This window comes from Pseudorca crassidens, chromosome 3, assembly GCF_039906515.1.
Source record: "Pseudorca crassidens isolate mPseCra1 chromosome 3, mPseCra1.hap1, whole genome shotgun sequence".
NCBI classification, from domain to species: Eukaryota; Metazoa; Chordata; class Mammalia; order Artiodactyla; family Delphinidae; genus Pseudorca; species Pseudorca crassidens.
This window is the reverse complement of record NC_090298.1, coordinates 55148288-55162160: the sequence shown is the minus strand read 5'-3', so window position 1 is coordinate 55162160 and position 13873 is coordinate 55148288. Positions and strand designations below refer to the sequence as shown.

The following is a 13873-nucleotide window of genomic DNA, read 5'->3' as shown; positions in this document are numbered from 1 at the left end:
TAGAATTTGCCTACACCAGATGGGTACCATGATTCATTGACATATTCAAGAGACATGTATTAAGTAAATATCTACCATCTGCTCAGAACCAAGAGATTCTAAAGAAAAGTTACACATGAATACATTTTCCTATTAGGTGACAAAATGACAAACTGTGGCTCATGCCCCTTCTGCTTTCTCTTCCCTACCCTTCGGTGTAAGCACTTAACAAAAATCCCAACACAGCCAGAGATTGGACTAAAGATGGAAACTGAGCCCAAATTGACGGCTCCAATACAAGGAAACTGGCCAAATTCAGTCAGCCAGTTAGTTACTAACCAATTATTTTATTAAACACCATCCTTTAGAAGAATCGATCTTCCTTTTCGTACAGACCAACTTCCCTTTATCAGGGGATAGATCGCTCTGACTTCAGCTTTAACTCTTGAGAACACTGGGTATGCATCTTCACAACCCACAACTCATCAGTTTAACAGCTAGCAACTTTACTCTTGGGCTTAGTATATTACATACTTACATCTTTTATATCGAGAGGGGTAGGAGAAGGGCTCAAAAATTCTTACATGCAGAGCTCAGAGTGCCCTATGTTGGTAAAATAATTTCATTTGTAAGTGTGAAATACCTTCAGAAGCTCTTCCCTTGAAAGCGATTGAGATATGGGAGCTGGGAACAAGTTATGAGTTGTCTTATACTGTGGTTTAGCAAGATTTGAAGTTGGTCAGATAAACAATCTTCACTCTCTCCTTTTTTTTTTTTTTTTTTTAACAGCCTAGCTGACTGCACCTGCCTCTTTATTAACCACAGAAAAGTGAGAACCTAGCAACATGAAATTAAATCTTTTTCTGCTTTGGCACCAGTATGCCCATGGAGAGTGCTAAAGACATGTGGAAGATTTAATGCTTAGGGAGAGCAAAAGATTATTTGCTTCTGCTCCAGCAACAGAGCTATTCTAAGAGCTCTGATTGCTAAAGAGAGGCACGGCACAGGCATGGCCTCCCTTTCTGTCTCTTGCTTAGACTTTTAAATTCTTGTTGGTTTATTTATTTGTCAAAGAGATGATAGTGTAGTCTAGAGCAGTGGCTTTTGAGTTCGTTCTTCTAGGTGACTCCCAGGCTGATTACTAATAGTATTTCTGTTTATAAAGAGATAATAATCTACATTTTTGCTTTTGGCATCATTTTATCATTGAACTGTTGGTTCATAAATCCCAGGAAGCATTTTCTTCTAATTCTAGCAAGTGGTGTGATGGTGGAAGTGAATAGAGAGACGTGAGGAGGAGAGAGATGTGAAAGTAGGTGAGCTGAGGATTATTTTGCTGTGCCAACGTGGAAACATGGGGCTTCGAATTGCCACAGTCCAAAATTCATGTGGCTTTTCAGAGCTCAGCCTCTCACCTTCAAATGACTTTATACTTTACGAGTTTTGTTTCTCACGGCTATTAGATGCCAACTCTTCAAACTATTCTGCACTGCTCCACATTTCTTTTACCAGGCAAACCTTTATCCCAGTCTGAATGTGGATCCCACCTGTGTCAGAATATTTCATACACAGAGTTTAAGACCCACTACACCAGAACCATAAGAATACTCTTGAGTTTGCTGAAGAATGAGATTAGCAAAACGTGAGGCTTTCTGGTTGAGTCCACTTCCAGCCTGTCTACATGACTGATTTTTTTTTTTTTTTTTTTAACATCAAGGACTTGGTGTTTTGGTAAGTTGGAGACTCATTGAATGTCCTCCCCATTGTTCTTCAACCCAGTAAATGTAATATTATCCACGCTTTGTTTAGATTAGAAATGTAGGAACAATCCCTAATGCTTCCTTTTTTGTTATTCCTCACATCTATTTCCTTCTGAATTCCTGTGGTTCTCCCTACAAAATACACATTGAATGTGTCAACTTCATCTCTGTGGTCAATGTCCTCACCCCAACCGCCATCATCTCTAATCCTCAAGAATGTTCTGTCTTGTTTCCTTGGCTCAATTCTTGCTTATCTACAATCCATTTTCCACCTTGAGCCCATATTTCTTTTTCTTTCCTTTCCTTCCTTTCCTTTCCTTCCTTTCCTTTCCTTTCCTTTCCTTCCTTTCCTCCCTCCCTCCCTTCCTCCCTTCCTTCCTTCCTTCCTTTTGTATTTTTTTGGCAGTGCGGCACAGCTGTGGGATCTTAGTTCCTGACCAGGGATCGAACTTGGGCCCTCTGCAATGAAAGTGCAGTGTCCTAACCACTGGACTGCCAGGGAATTCCCCCTTTAAAAATATATATATATTTAATTGGAGTATAGTTCATTTACAATGTTGTGTTAGTTTCTGGTGTACAGCAGAGTGATTCAGTTATACATATATGTCTTCTTTTTCATATTCTTTTCCATTATGATTTATCACAGGTTATCGAATATAGCTCCCTGTGCTATATGGTAGGACCTTGTTGTTTATCCATTCCATATATAATAGTTTGCATCTGCTAATCCCAGATTCCCAATCCATCCCTCCCCATCCCCTACGCCGCCCCCTTGGCAACCACAAGTCTGTTCCCTGTGTCTGTGAGTCTGTTTCGGTTTCGTAGATAAGTTCATTTGTGTCATATTTTAGATTCCACATATAAGTGATATCATATAGTATTTGTCTTTCTCTGTCTGACTTACTTCATTTAGTATGATGATCTCTAGGTCCATCCATGTTGCTGCAAATGGCATTATTTCATTCTTTCAGAATTTTCTTTTAAAAATACAAATCAGGGTATGCTGATCCCCTTCATAAAACTCTCTGTGGTTTTCCAGTACTCTGAATAAAATCCAAGTCCTTACTATGATCTCCTAAGCCCTGCTTCTCCTAACGCCTCCAGGTTCTTTATTGCCCTCAATCACTATTCCTGGAGTTGTTACCCTTGTTTTTTTTTTTTTTTTTTCCCTATGCCTGGAAAGTTTCTTCCTCAGTTCTTTACATGGTCTTAGCTTAAATGCCACCTCCCCCAGAGGCATTCCTTGAATATCCTTCCAAAATGGTGTGATAGTTACTATGGATTGGGTAGTTTAACATCCATTCAGACTCTCTTTTCCTATGCTGAGACTGCAGAACTGAAATTCACATTTCCCAAACTTTCTTGGAGCTTGGATCCTAGAAATGATTTTGTTTCCAGGAACAAAGTGCAAGGCACCAATTTTGTGGTTCACAGGGTCTCCATTTTGAGGGGACCAAGCGTCATTTTGTTGGCATGGACTGTGGTGGCCGTGGTGTGACTCTGGAGCAAGCAGTTGTAGCTTTGGCTACGATGTGTAGCAACAAAGGGCGGCTTTCTGATTCTGTGGCTCTGCAGCAGCTGTTTTAATTGCATTGGGGCCTGGAATAGTTCTGCAGTCAGTAGGGATATAGCACCTTCCTAATACAGCAGTTTCTTATGACAGATTATGCAGAGGCTGAGGACTGTTCTTGAGAGGTCAGTCTAGAGCCTACTCTTCCAGCCCTTTTAACAGTTTTATAATCACTAAATTCCCTGTATAGAATCCCTTTCTGTTTAAATTAGCAAGAGTGGATTCTGTTGTCTGCAATAAAATCTGGACCAATATAAGTACCTTCCATAAGTCACTCTTTAGCTCATCTTTTAATTTTTGTTCTTCAGCCTTATAAACTATTCTTGTATTGTCTTTCTCCACTACAATATAAGCTTCATGAGGATGGGGCCTTGTCTGTCTGGTTCACTGCTCTGTCCCCAGCACCTAGGACAGCTCTAGAAGCATGGGAGATGTTCCATAACCACTTGTGGCATGAATGAATGGGCCCTAGGGATTTGTAGAGGTACCCCACACCATGCCCCAGCAATCTTAGCACCAGGGGCATTTGCTCTGCAGCTACAGCTTTCATTTGACTCATCATTTGTTTCTGGTCCTGCTCCAATTTAGTTCTTCTGACTCAGCAGTGGAAACATGCACTTCTGATGATGATGACAGAGTGAGTCCTTGAATTCTCTAGAAGTTCTGCATCAGGAAGCTTCTGCTAGATGGTGCCTTGCACCACCATCAGGAAAGCAGGGCTCAACTGGATTTCACTCTCAGTGGCATCAGGCTGCAGGGCAGAGACTGGTCAAGGAGGGCAAGCCTAGCGTGGCCATTGCAGGCCCTTCTTGCTTGAAAGACTATTTCATAAACAACAGCAAGTCAGGATACTCTCCTTCTGAAAGATCATCCCAATCTGTCCGAGATCATCTCATCCATTCTGGTTGCTTGCAGTCTATTTGCTCTTTCTAAGAGCCCTGCCTTTCCCTTTGCCTATTTCCAAATGACTCGAAGGTCCAGAAATGCATGTTGTCTTTTTGCTTTGTTTTTAGCAAACCAAGAAGTTGGGTTCTCAGCATAAAATCTTGAATAATAATTTGCCTAAAATAATCTATGCCTCATTTAATTTTTTGTCCCAGTGCGCAGTACAGGGTCTGATACATAATGGGTACTCAATACATGTTTGAAGAATGATTGAATCATCCTAGTTTTGTGCTTTTTAAAAAAACTGGCAAAAGGTTAATATATGCAGGAAAGACTTAGTATAAGAGAAAAAAATCTCACATATGACTTTGATTCTATTCAAATGTGTTCCGGCAGTTAGGCAAGATTTCATTAACATTTTCTCCACATCATGCCTGCTGAGTATCATTGCAAGGTTTAGTTGACAAGTGCCATTCACAAACCACATCCCTGAACCTAAGAGAGTATCCTGCCACGCGGGACTTTTCTCAGTCCTGACACAAATAAGACAGCAAATGTCAAATGTTCTTTTTTAGAACTCGTATATAGAATGATGTGCTTTTCCAAGGTCAGGGCAAGCACACACTTTACTTTGCATTCATGAGCAAGAATGCTGGCTGGCGACAGGTAACCTTCAGAGAGAGAGAGGGAGGCTGTCATTAGCAGAAAGGGCGCAGGCTGGGAATTGAATCTTCCTAAAAAAGTCACATCTGCTGGCTGGAAGGAGAAGGAACTCATGTCAGGGCAGGCTACTAACTGGCAGTGGAGGGCAGCTGGTTACTGATTAAGCTGGGCAAGGCATTTTAAAAGCAAAGAGCACTCCTGGAGTTGAGATTAGGCCGGGAGGGGGGTGGGGAGTAGGTGGGTGGAAAAGGGTGAGGTCAGGAAAAGGAGAGGGAGTGGGTATACCCTTGGCTTGGTGGGAGGGAGAAGTCTTGCAGGGCTTGGCCAGGCCCTCTGCTCTATCTCTGGTTAGACAGGTCATGTCTATCTCTAGGGCAGAAATTCCTGTCCTTGAGGTTGAGACACTTCATGGGTTTGCCAACTGTCTCAAAGGGCAATGTGAAACTCCCAAACCCAACTGGTTTCCAAGTCTTTTGGCTAATCTGTAGATCATACAGCTACCTTTGAGGACCTTTTGAAGGCTGAATATTTCCGCTCTTAAAATGCCTGGGAGTAGCTGCTATGCCTGCTACTCTTTTCACTTGTTTCCTGTATGACAAGCCTTGCGTTATGTGCTTTGCAGATACTACATAACTGTTACATTGAATCCTTACAACCTGGTGAGATAGGTGGATTTATCCCCATTTTATAGATGAAGCACCTAAGGCTCAAAGAGGCTGAATATCTTGTCCCATATCACAGAGCTGGAAATTGACAGACTCCCCTGAATGGAAGCAATTCTGGCCCTGTCTAGGGGAGTGAGTCCCTAATGGTTCCTTGCCACCTGCAGAAGATTTAAAAGATATTTGGCCCTAAGGCATCTGTTTTCCATAATTGGGAACTAACTGTACATTGATGCTCTTGTGTCCCTCAAACACTTAATATTATTAACTATAGATCAATCTAAGGTTTGATTTTTTTCCCTAGATTCAACTGAATGAAGCAAAACGTGAACTGGCCATAGGATGGGCAGCGAGCACATGAGGAGTGGGCAGCCGGCTTATAAAATGTCAGAGTCAAAGCTGCAGCCTCTCCCTGTCTTCCCCTCCCCCAGGCCAGCATGCCTGATGCCTGAAATTCCCCTAAACAGAGCCACTGGTTTAGATGAGATTTCTCTCAGTCCCTCCTGAATTGTCAGTTTGTTACCTATAAGGACTAATGTACTTATAATAACAAAATGTTAATACTTTACCTGCATATATTAATTTCTCTCATTTGAATTTCTCAAAAAACCATAAGGCATGTGTTTTCTCTTGGCATAGGTTAGTATATCAGAATAGCTCTCAGGGAATGGAAGCTCTCAGGGAATGGAAGGTAGGTCAGGTACATTTTGATGGTAAGAAAGATTATCAGGAAGAATTGTCAGAAAAGGCCAGGAACGTGAGGCCTGTCCCTTGGGGTGAATCCTGATAGAACTGAAAGCAGCCAGAGACCAGCATCAAGGGTTGGGAATCCCAGGAAGTGAGGGTAAGACCACAGAAGGTTGTGAAGCTAAAATGTGAAGAGTGTTTGTATGTAGAGGGGATCCACAGGCAACTTAAATTTCTTTTTAATTTTTTAGGTAAGATTTATCAATCAGTACCACTCAATAATTACATTTTATCAAAGAAGTAAACCGCATCTCTTAACAATTTTGTCTTGGCAGTCCTAGAGGGAGCATGCAGGAGATATGGGGGGAGAGGATGAGAAAAGGGAAGAGGATCATGGAGCTGATGAGCACATTTCCACACCAGAATCAGGATAGGCGTGTGGTGTGGTCCTTCCTCACACACTCTTTGCTAGGAGATCAGAGATCCCAGATGGGCTCGGGAGGCACTCCCAGATGCCTGGCCGTGGCGTGAACTGTTCCGGCATGCCCACCTTCCCAGGAGATGGACCCGGGCATGGTCACCCAATGGGAAATTCCAGGGCCTCTGACCCACTCCACTCTTCCCAGCCTGGAGAACTTCTGATCCTTTCCCACCTCTTTCCCCTGCTCCTGCTCTGTTCCTGACACTCCACCCGATCTCACAGCTCTCTGAGAGCTTATTGTTCCCTTAGCAGTGGTGCCAATGAGGGCAGGGTATCAAAGACCAGTCACATCCCCCTTCCCTGGGGTCTCCTCCCTGTGTGCTGGTAAGCGCAGCGCTGGCTCAGGCAGATTTGTCAATTCAGCAAAATCTGGTTTTCATTTCCTCTGCTCCTCCTGCTGCATCTCAAACCAGCCAAGTGTCTAGTGCCCTCATTTCCTCTCTCCCGCCCGCATCGCTACCCCCTCCTACTGTTTCCTGTATTCTGGTCCTAGACCACCTCCTACTGTGGATAATTCTCCTCTTCCTTTTTAGCTTCCTTTTCCAAACTTACCTGTCCTAGGTCTCATCATTGTAGGACCTGTTCTCACGTGGGTGATAACCACGTTGTCCAGATACATGAAAATTTATCAATACTAACATATGAACCAATATTACAGTATTAGCTAATTAATATGTTACTTCTTCCCGATAAACAACACCTTAAAATACTTCAAGATAGACCTTTGTCTAAGAAGGCTTCCAAGGAGTAACTTCAATGGGAAACAAACTATCACCAGCCAAAAGGGAAGACCTTGCAGTCACTGGTCCCCTTCCCAGTGGAATCAGCTGCCCCTTCTTTGTGACTCCAAAAAGATCTTGGCCACTAGCTGTAAACCTCCCTAGAGACTCCAGGGTCTCCCTCTGCAAAGTAAATGGTGATAGTGTGTGGGAAATCTCCTTTCTCTAGGTGTGTCTTGAGAGAAGGCTACTAAATTATTGCAAAGTACTCTGCAAATACTGAGCATTTGGGACAAGCTTAATAAGATATTTGGATGAAAATTCTCTAGAGGTGGGATGGGAGGTTGAGATGGGTTCCTCGGCAGAGTTCAGTGCTAGAGAGTGAACTTCTTGCAATGCATTAGAAAAACACTAAATGAAGTACTCGTGGCCATTAGATGCTTTCTACCCTAAAAAATACCAAGTCTGGCAAGTCTGGGAGATGATTCCTGCCAGCTATTGTCCAATTTTGTGATGCTATCTTAAGGCATCTTAGAGACATATTGTACCGTGGAGGTTTTTAGGCTGGTAGAGGAGGGGCGGGGGTGGGGGTGGGTGGGGACAGTTCCAGGATATGGCTTCGCTTTTTCACAGAGTTAACTGGAACATGCATGTTTCCAGATGTTGGCCTGAATAAATCCTGACCACTTGCCTTGTTCCAGAAGCTACCTAGAATTGGATTTGGTCATATTTACAGGCAGTACAGAGTGTCCCAGGAGAAACTCAATGATACCCAAATGGCTCATGGGGGCATTTAGACTTTTCCACTTTCTCATAGCTTGGGGCATGAGTGCCTCACATCTGGTGGCCACTTTGGTTTATATGGAAGTGTACCTTTTTGGATACCTGAAACTCTGTCTCTGCAGAGTCTTCACTTAGATCCCGTAGGCAGTTCTGTACAGCCCAGAGGAAAATCAGGCCCCATTCTAGGCAAGTGCTTCCAAATTCCTGATCAGGGTGGGTTTTGGGTTGAGATAGAAACCATACAATGTACAGACATGTGAAGTGTTTTGCTGGTATCTGATGAGCATAATTCACTTCTTTCTTAAGCATCTATGAGTTCTCATGTTTGTGCATCATGACAAGACAGAACAGAGGACACCGAGCGTTTGACTAGTCTCTCCTTTATTTCTGTCGATGTATGTTACTCTGTGTTATTGCTGTAGGTTCTGTATGTCTCTGCCTCATGCACAGCAAGGAGCAGAGACAAGGCCAGTTGGCTAGGCTTCTTCTCTCTGCTTGTGGTGATGTTTCCTCAAGCAGCTGTTTTTGGGAAAACCATTAATGCTAAGTTCCCTGGGGGAAACGGAGAAGAATCAGGACCTTCCATCAGCTGTGGGATAGACTTCCCATGCCAGAGAGGCAACTCCATACTTGGAAAATTCTCTGCCCTTTTTTGTCAATGTTGATATTTCTGGCAATTATCTATTTTTATTTCCTTTACCATGTTTTGGTAAACTAGTGCTCTTTCGGTCCTGTCAGTTTCTGTGGGGAGGAAATCTCTTGAGGATACTTGCACACCTTTGACATCTGGTCTTTTTCGTCAGGAGGAAGTGACTCGGGAAGGGCAGTTTTGCAGTAAGAACAGGAGGAACAAGTGTTGCAAGAAGAGGGCGGATGTTGGATCTGAAGCTTTGATGATAAAATTGGATTGAGAGAGAGGCCACTGATAGATGAAGGTAAGAGTGAACATTCAAAACCAAAACCTCTGGGTCTGTGAATTGGGGTGGTGTCTTTTCATGGAGACAGTTACCACTGCAGTGTGGTTATTACATGGACCTTTGATTATTGTTAATTCACTGGTAACATATCCACTTTATGCTGAGCCAAGCTCCAAACTTCTGCTTCTCTTTTTGTTTCTTTCTCATTTTATTCATGTTTATGCTCAAAAGGTTTAGTAGGATGGAAAGTGAGACATACGGTTCACCGTCATTTGCAAATATTTTGGAGGTAACGATCTTTTTCATGAAGTCAAGGATACTAAGCCCCCATCTCCCTATTCTCAGAGCTTACTAGTACAATAAGTTATGGAGACCTCTTGCTGTGGGCAGGAAGGAGGCTCTGCAGGAAAAGGAGTAGAAATACCAGTCTCTTTCTTGGAGGGTCAGTGGCTCAGATGTGGAGAAGGAAGCTTTCTGTCCCACAGAGACCAGAATTTGCCAGCCTGGTAAGGGCCAGACACACTGGTCTGAGATGGATGGAAGGATAGAAGAGAGGCCCTAGCCAAAATGTCACAGACTTACCTGCTTCCCTGGCAACCCTCGGTCCCCCAGCCCAGCCTCCACCCACAGAAAGAAACAAGCTTATAATAAAAGCTCTGGCAGAAATAAATGTTCAACTGTGTAGGTTTATATTACTTAATGCACAGGGTCTTGGTTTATTTTTAATTGCAAAGTTAATTTGACATTGACATTAAAGAATATATATTTTGAAAAACTGGAAATATTATCCATAGAGCCTTATATATTCTTTGTGGTACTTTTATATATTTTCTAAAGTTTTTATAGCCAATACGTATTACTTTGAAAAAAACAAAGTGATATCAAGACTGCAAAAATAGATTACATACAGTCCCCCAGGCTACTGCATCTATTTCCATTTTGAGGTGTTCTCATTTTCAGTGTCTGTCAAGTTTGTGCGATTTTAGCATGCTTTAAAAGAGAATTTATTGAGATGAAATTTACATAACATAAAATCAACCATTTTTAAAGTGAACAATTCAGTGGCATTTAGAACATTCACAGTGTTGTGTAATCACGTCCGTCTAGTTCCAAAACGTTTCCGCCTTAATTTAAAGGAGCTGATATTCTGTATTAATAGATAAAACCTCTTACCCATTAGCAGTTTTCCTGCATTTCTCTGCATTTCCCCTTTTCTCCAGTGCCTAGAAACAACTAATCCACATTCTGTCTATATGGACTTACCTATTCTAGAATTGTATATAAACAGAATCATATACTATGTGACTTTATTTTGCATACGATTTTTTGTAGGTTCATCCATGCTGTAGCAAGTATCAGTACTTTTTCCTGTGTGTGGCTGAATAATATTCCATTGTAAGGATATACCACCATTTATTTATCCATTTATCTGTTGGTGGATATTTGGGTTACTTCAACATTTTGGGGTTGTGAATAGTGCTGCTGTGAATATATACATCCATGTTCTTGTTCCTCTGTTTTCAATTCTTTTGGTTCTATGCCTAGTTTATACTGGTATTAATATAATTGCTGGGATATAGGGTGACTCTTTGTTTAAGTTTTTGAGGAACAGACAGCCAAACTGGTTTCCACCGTGGCTGAACCATTACGCCTTCCAGCCAACAGTGTGCAATTTCTCCACACCCTTGCCAACACTTGTAATTTCTGTTTGACATACTTTTAACCATTGTCAACATGTCATTTTATGCGGTCGACTAAATGTTGAGTTTTAAAATTTGTATTAACCTCTAGCATGTGTGTGTATTGGTGCATTTTATATTACCGGGATTGCCACTTCAGAACAACTTTGTTCCATTATCCTACTTTTTCTCAGATCCTATAATTCATCCCTGTGAATTTATATTTGATAATTTTGAGCCCAGGGCTTATGGTTGGAGCAAATTCTCTTGTATCTTAGAGTGACCTCTGTATTAGATACGAGAGATCAAACATGTTGGCCCCTGCCCTACTTTTTGGCTACACGAACTTTCTTGAAGCATGACATTCGAAACAGAGCTCTGTCCTAAAAGCCGAGTGGTGGTACTCACATTTGGCTTCTACTGAAAGCTCTGCTGAAAATAGGAATATGTGTATGAGGCAAAAGAGGGAACAAACTGGGAGACGTCTTGGAGTGTGTGTTTTTCTTCAGCCGCACCCACGTGCCCAAATTTCAGGCTCTCACCGGGCACAGGGGTGAGAAGAAATGAGACTGCTCCGTTAGGCCAAGAGAGTCTGGGGACCGAGGGGGAGGCAAAGATGGCTTTATACCTATAGAAATGGACAGAATGAAAGGCAAGAAGGATTCCCTTAAGCTGGATTTGCCTGCTATAACTCAACGGGTGAATTAAGCAATCGGTGAAAAATGACAAGGCATAATTCAGGGTTTCTCAACCTTAGTCCTGTTGCCGTTTTTGTGCTGGATGACTCTCTGTCATGCGAAAGCTGCCCTGTGCATTGTAGGACGTATAGCAGCCTCCCTGGCCTCTTCACACTAGATCCCAGTAGCACCCGCATGCTTCTCTCCCCGCCCGGTCCAGGCATTGCCAGTCTTCCCTGGGGGGCAAAATGACTCCCAGTTGAGAACCTCTGGGCAAAGTGATTATTAGTTTTTTTCAATTATCAGTTGGCGTTATCAGTGGGTTGCTACTGAAAAGCTAGTATTTATCGAGGTCCCGCTAGGTGCCAGGCACTGTGCTCAGCATTTCCATTCATTTATTCCTCAAGCAAATGTTTGGGTGTCTGTTCTGCTAGGAACTGAATCTATACTGTGGACTAAACACTGGAAAGTTCCTGCCCTTATGGAGCTTCCATTCTAGTGAAGAGATGGGCATATTGAAATAATCACACAAACATAAAATTGCTACCTTGACAAGTGACATGGAAGGGAGGGCTTTGGGGAATACGACAAGAGCAGTTTTCCGGTGCTCCCCGTAGACCAGGCTGTGTGCTGAGACTGTCTGTCATGTGTATTAATTCCTGTGCCCCTTACCACAATGGTATGAGGTAGGTGCTGGTGTTCATGCCCATTTTGTAGGAATGACTCTTAGATGGGCAAAAGTCACACAGATAGTAAGTGGTGGAGTTGGGATTTTGAACCTGACACGTAGTCCTCAGAGCCTGTGCTGCTGACTACCACCCAAGATACTGTGAGTTGAGATCTGCAGAATGAATAGATAACGGTTAACTGGTTAAAGGAGGGGGGAAGGGAAAGTGTTCCAAGGCAGAGACAAAAGTAAACGGGTAGGCCTTGAGGCAGGAGAGAAAGCAGAGAACTTAAAGGAGGCTTGCATGGCCGGAGTGGAGAGAGTGGTGGGGAGGGGAAAGGGAAGGTGGCTGAGGTGACGGGGTCCCTCCGTTGCCGGGCCTTGCAGTCCACGGTGAGGAGATTCTTTACCCAAAAAACTATGGGGAACCCTTGGAAGTTGAAGTAGGGAGAGGACACTGAGGTTTTCCCTCATAACCATATTTAATACTTACAGCCACGCAATGAGGAAAGGAGGAAAGTCATGTCATCAATGAGATGGAGGGGACTTGGGGAGTCAAACGCTTTGAGAAGGTCATAAAATTGAAAAGTGGAAGAGCTGGCCTTTACACTCAAGCTGGCCCGTTCTCAAGCCCATCCTCTTAACCACCACGTCACGTAGCCGGCTCTGCTCCAGGCCCTTTGAGCACGGCCGGGTCACTGAGCACACCTCCCCCATGGCGGCTAGTGAGTTGGGTCTGACGTCTAGAAATTCTGTCCCCGGGAGTTTTGATGTCTGAACACAGACACAATTCCATGCATATCCACAGTCATTCTTTAACTTTTGAATTTTCTAGTCTCTGTTTTTTATCTTGCACTCCAGCTCCAGTTCACCCTTTCACCCTGCCCTCCCCTCAGCCCTGCCATTCGGCCCTGGGACACTGCACACATGGCCTCTGATAAGAATCAGTCCATTCAGAGTAGCTGGCAGGTAGATGTCCTCTTTGCTCATACATGCGTGAAGGTCTCCACTCCCCAGATCTCACGGCTCTGGAGTCTGGAACTCTTTGGCTGGCCCTCTTCTGCTCTTTTAGAGATAGTGTGTTACCCCCTCCAGGTAAACTTCAAACTAGTGCTCATTTGAATATTAATTTGCAATTGCACCATCTCTCCTGTGATACTACCACATCCTGTGGGGATGAGGCTGAACCAGCCTCCTCACTCGCTTTAATCACAGGTTTTAGCAGTGCTGGGACTTTTCAGCCGAGTCGGGTCCTTCCTTTCACGCCATCCAAAATGCTTTGCAGTGCTAACCAAATTGAAATGAGCCCCTTCATCTTACACACGGATAATTAAACTTCAAACACTGTTTATCTCTGTCCCCCAATCCTCAGAATGCAGAAGCAAATTAATTTTAAATCTATATCTGCTTTAAATAGTAATTGTTTCATCAACAGGCTTGATGGATAATTATATTCTTTGTTCGTCCTCCCTGCAGGCTTGAATAGACCACATAATTCCTGGGTTGCTTTCATTTCTGTAATTAGATCATGTGACAGACCCTCTCTGTATTACAGTTGACTCTAGTTACTTCTCTCCCACCCCCTTCTAAATTCTAAAATGGTTTCTCATGAATACTTAGATTATAACAGCCCAGCTTAACACGGAGCTGTGAGTGTTTGGCTTTAATCCTTTATTCTTCTTTCACCTAATACTTTACTTGGAAGCAAGCAGTCTTATTGGTGGCTGCTACATTGTGTTGGTTG

General features: G+C 43.1%; 1 long non-coding RNA gene across 1 annotated transcript in view; it reads left to right on the top strand.

Moving 5' to 3' along the window:
- The window catches only part of LOC137220711 (uncharacterized), a 583372-nt gene that overhangs the window by 312711 nt on the left and 256788 nt on the right, over positions 1-13873 (top strand). The window contains exon 4 of the long non-coding RNA XR_010941755.1: positions 8993-9124. This is a non-coding gene — a long non-coding RNA (uncharacterized lncRNA). The remainder of the gene's footprint in view (positions 1-8992; positions 9125-13873) is intronic.